Genomic DNA, 6,000 nt, shown 5'->3' with positions numbered 1-6,000 from the left:
ACTTACAGTCAGCACAACAAAACCATTGGCTGTAAACACACTCATAGCAAAGATTTGCAGAAGGGTCTTCCAATCTCCACCATTTACAGCATGGCACCAAACACAAACACATTGGTATTGTCACAAGGAATCTTCCCTTAAACAAAGACTAACCGTAGCCTTATTGGCACCACACACCTCGGCTACCCCAAGTCTCAACTCCCTCATACCCTCCGAGGAGTTTTCTTACTATACAACACCATTGATCTACCTTTACAGCTATCACTCAAGCATGGGTTGAAGCTTGGTTAAGGAAGACCAATATCATCAACGCAGTAAACGGCTACCATCTACCCTACACACTGGCACTTACATGGCATAAATTGGGCAATCCTTTCCCTGCTCAACTTTCGAGCTACAGATTAGCCTACTATCGATATTCGCAGATACTCTGTGCTGGTTATGATAACATATCCAGAGGCCTTACAGTCATACACTATCTAGAAGACTTCTTGTTGATCAAAGATAACATATTTTTCACTAGAAGCCTCACGGCAGCTTAGTCTGGTTGACCACTTGGGCGTCCCAGTACCCCATAAGAAACAGAAGGCTCAGACACTATCATCACATTACTGGGCATATGACTTGAGTCGGCATCCATACACGCAAGTTACCACAAGACAAATAGGGAACATTCTCAACTACATCAATCACTACCTCCTGCTTAGTACTTACAACTGCAAGGAACTACAATCCCTACCAGGTTCCTTAATTTTGCCATGCCAATCATACCACAAGACCACGCTTTCACATCCAGAGTACTTTCCCCTTTTTTCCACACTTCCAACATGACGATCAGAGGATGTCCCTAGACTGTTGGCCATGGCATCCAGGTTTGGAAATTTTCCCACCACCTCAGCCACTTTGGGAGAACTTCCCAATTGTAGCCGCTGCTGTGGCATGGGGTAAATCATGGTCAGGGTCATCAATCCGTTGTTACTCAGACAACTAGGCACATGTCATATCATCAACAAACGCCACTACTCATCCATAAGGTCACGATATTTCTGGGGAACTCACTTGGTTGGCCACTTATCACATTTCACTTTCATGTACCAGATGTATACATCCCTGCCGACAATTGTCTCATTTATATTCCAGGCATGTTCATCATACGCTTCCTACAGCCGCCCATACAGTCACGGCCACTCTTTCGTTCCAGAGACAAAATCATGGATTAGACATACTCATGCAGCATAGCATGCACTATCCCACCTAGCACTTTCGTCCCATACTTGTCTGAATGCATAACACAGCTTTTTACCTGGCTTAAAGAATCTCATTGGAACACAACATAGCTCAACCTGTGTCATAACATTTCTCCTAGGTTTTGCTTCTTTTTGCCACCTTAAACTATCTCACACACCATTAATTATATATTTTACAGGCATTCAACAACACAGGATAACCTATGGCCAAAACTACCATAACTTCATGCTATCATACCAGACAAGAATATACTCTGAGGTTTTCAGGAATCCATTCCCCCATGATACTGTCAGAGATTACCAATAGCCATCCAACTTTTCATCCTTATCGGACCTATTAGATCTACAACCATTCAATTATACACCAAGTCGGCCATTACCAGCCATGCACATTGCCTTTTATGCCTTTCTCGGGCCAGAGAATCCACTACCATCACCACCACTCAGACAGATCATTGTCTTCAACGATCCCACGTACGTAAACACATATATCATTACCTATTGGCTCTACCACATTCCGAAACGAGTCAACACGGACCAACAGTAGAGATAACATACTATCCTACCCACAACAAATGGTGTCCACTTTCGGTCCTAGATTCCTACCTTCAAAATTCTTCCAGGAATTAAATACTGTAATGCATTTAAGGAAATGTCTGGTTAATTTGTATATATTTGTTGACTGTATTAAATCTTTGATTATTCATTTTTGCCCTCTTTATTTACAGGCCTACCGTATCGTCGGTCTCGGCACACCACAACCGACTTGCTCCCTTTATACTATCCTACGCTTATGCTGGATCCTTACTCCATATACGGCTATTTGCCCCTTACACAAGTATTAAGGCCGTTTGGCCTGTATTTGTGGGAGGGGCTTAAATTAATTCACTCCCCTATATAAGGGACACCCCTTACTTGACTCATATCGATTGAGGTCAGCAGCAGAATGACCCTCCCACCCACTCCTCATTTCAACACTTTCTCTTTTCTTTCCATTTACTTTACTTTCTTACTCCTTGGTGGGCCCTCTTTATTTACAGGCCTACCGTATCGTCGGTCTCGGCACACCACAACCGACTTGCTCCCTTTATACTATCCTACGCTTATGCTGGATCCTTACTCCATATACGGCTATTTGCCCCTTACACAAATATATATATACATATATATAGATATGTGTATATATATATATAGATATGTGTATATATATATAGATATGTGTATATATATACACACATATATATATATATATATATATATACACACACATATATATAGATACACACACACACACACATATATATATATATAGATACACACACACACACACATATATATATATATACACATACGCACACACACACACACACACTACATTCCTGACATACACACTCTGGACCCCCTATACACACACTAGATTCATTGTAAGCAAACACATACTACACCCCTAAACACACACACTCTACAAACACTACATCACCTATACACACACACACTATAGCCTGTATGCACACACTTGCTACATCCCCTATACACACATTCTCTACAGCCCCTAGCCACATATGCATTACATTACACCACAAACACAACATGACTAAAACCGACCTTATTACATAATACCACACCACAATCAGCACACTCTATACACACACACAATCCCACAAGCAGGCTCCAAACACATGCACAATACTTTTTCCTGGCCCTTTTGTCTCCTGGTATCCATTTATAGAGACACCAGAGACAAGTTGCAAGGAAACACAGTGCAAGCATGTTATTAAATTTGCTTGCACTGTGCAGAACAAATACAGGGCTTTTTTCTCATGCTAGAGCTCTTTAGCAGAGCTCTGCGCATGGTCTGCCCTGGCCTGCACTTTGAGAGGGAGCGTGTTTGTCATTAGTGATGACAAAACACACCTTCTCTGCCCCGCCCCCTTCTTAGTGGGCCGCTGTGAAAAAAAAATGCCTGGGCCGAATTTTTATCCCAGTCCGGCCCTGCCGGGTACATAGGATGGCTTGGGTGTTCTATGCGGCTCGTGTTTAGTGCCGGGTCCCCAAGGAAGGCATATAACGCCCACCGTCTTTAAGGAATTAATATTGGCACTAAGGCGGATTCAGAGCCTGATCTCGGGAAAGGCACTTGTAAATTATTTAAAGGAAAAACTCTAGGCGGCGGGGCCATGCTGCCGAGCTGGCACCCCCCGCTAGGCCAATTTGCGGGGGCCCGTGTGCTTTCTACCCAGAGTGAGAGTCATGTAGCGACTTGCTGCATCTTCGAGTGCCCACTGTGTTGCAGGACTCTTGGTGGGCAGGCTTTGAACAGCTAGGAGAGAAGGCTTGTGGGTGTCCTGCACCCTTGAGGGTATACGCTTTGCACTTTAGGGGGAGCAGAGGTGCTGATCTCGGTTAACCGATGGCTCTGGGACAGTGTTGTAATAAAGTCATTTGTGGGTTGTTGTTTTTATTCCCTCCTTTGTTAATAACATTAATATTTATTCCCAACTGTGCGTGCTTGGTACAGGACCTTGGGAGGAGACCGGACACCTTTTTACTGGTTGCTTGGAGGGTCCTTCACATGGGCTCTCTTTTTCTATGCCCCCCCCTTTTTTTCCCATCCCTTTTCACCAGTTCCTCACATCGTACGCATATTACATACTCCTACTGAAGCTCATATTGTTATATTTGGCACTATTACATTTTTCGAGGGTTAGGCAAGCCTTAATGGGCGGTCACAAGCAATAGCATATTGTACTTTACCTAAAGTGTTGTTCCTTTTTTGCTTCTTGTTTCGGCCTACACAGGCAATGTTTTAAAGGGCTGTACCTTTACTATTTGTAATTACTTGCATGATGATGTGTTGTATACAAGAGATTATTTATATATATATATATATACATATATACATACACACATATACATACTGAAATAAATAATCCAGACACAATAATCACTACAGGAGGGAAGAAGAATGTGTAGGGAGTTATTGTGTGTGGTGGTGTAATTTTTGTAAGTAATTTTTTTGTTTAAAAGAAAATAAATATATTGAATATTTCCACTCCCTTCTTACCTGGGAGGGGGAGACATTGCTTGTACTCACAGGTGGTCCAGTGGGGAGTGAACTCTAGCCTGCAACTGGTGAGCCTAGATTTCACTCTTGCGAGAATGGAGCGTTGCCAAGGTAACCGTGGCAACACTCAGAACTCGCAAGAGGAGAACCCGGTGGAGATACAGTCTAGAGCTCCCCCTCCTCTGCCCTGCTAAGGGCTTGTGAGGTAGCTCTTTGAAGTCACACAGCAGGGCTGGCACTTGGATAGCGGCGGCCCTCCACGGGGAGAGCCTTGGTTTGCTCTATTTTCTCAGGGGAATCTGTGCCTTTATATACTATAATGTGGCAGCATTGTACAGATATGCAGTGGACTCAATAAGGGTTACAACCACACCCTCAGGAAAAGACCTGTTTGATTTCCATTTGGTCATTCTTTTATACCAACCTCTGAGATTGCATTGATTATTCTGTGCTGTTGCAGATAACATCTTTAGAATTTTGTAGACAATCTGCCCCACCAATATTAGATCTTAGTAACCAACTTGACCCTACTTCAGCTAACTTCATTACATTCTGCAAGTGTTAATTTCAGCTACTAATTTTTATTTAGTTTTAGGTTTTTTTTTTTACTAAAAAGCCATTTTAATTTTAGTCTGAGTTGTTTTAGTCTAGTTTTAGTTAACTAGATCTCCAGTTGACATAACTAAAATCAAATGGGTTTAGTTAAAGCCAGTGATGGCGAACCTATGGCACGCGGCCATAGGTTCGCCATCAATTCAGAGTAAGCACCTGCCTGCCTACTCTGCTTTCTTGTCGGCAGGACCAGAAGCAAGGGGAAGGCATCTAGGAAGCAGCTCTCCTGTCCTCCTGGGGATGGCTGTGTTTACCCCCCTTCCCTTCACCAAAGGTAAGAAGAAGGGAGGGGGGGGGGGGGTAGATACTGAACCAATATGCTTAAAAAATAAATAAAAGTTTTTAATGTATCTTCAACCCCCCCCCAACAGAGCACCCCTACCCCTACCCACCCAACACAGACAGACAGACAGACAGACCTCAATGCAGTGTGTGTGTGTGTGTATTCAGCAGTCTTTATATTCAGCAGACTGTGTACTCAGCAGACTTAGTGTGTATGTATTCAGCAGTGTGTGTATGTTTGAGTATTTAATGGACTGTGTGTGTATTTAGCAGTCAGTCGGTGTGTGAATGTGTTCAGCTGTCTGTGTGTATGCAGTGCATTTGTTGGAGATACTAATAAATATAACCTAATCTTATCTATTTATATCATTATTTAAAATTTGTATAATTGAACTTTGTTGTGTTCTTTTAAAACAAAAGGTGTTAACTAGTTCGGACAACAGAGTTTTTTTCTAAACTTAAACCTCAGTATTCAGGTTTAATTGCCGTGTTGGCACTTTGAAGAAAATAATGTTGTATTGCGCATATACCGCATGTATTGCGGTTTGGGCACTCGGGCTCAAAAAGGTTCGCCATCACTGGTTAAAGCGGTCTCTTTTGCCCTTCCCCATCCCCTCTGGATGTCTCTCTCCAAAGCCCTGGTCTGTATGTTTTGCTCCTTCCACAGCACTCCCCATGTGTTTCAATCCCCCAACTCCCCCTTATGTATCATTCACTCAGCTCTCCCCTACCCCAACCCCCACCCCATATGTCTCATTTCATCTTCTCCCATCCCCATGTATCTTACATGCCAGT

Source organism: Pelobates fuscus, chromosome 9 (assembly GCF_036172605.1).
Source record: "Pelobates fuscus isolate aPelFus1 chromosome 9, aPelFus1.pri, whole genome shotgun sequence".
NCBI lineage: Eukaryota > Metazoa > Chordata > Amphibia > Anura > Pelobatidae > Pelobates > Pelobates fuscus.
The sequence above is the reverse complement of the archived record's forward strand: the minus strand, read 5'-3'. Positions refer to the sequence as shown.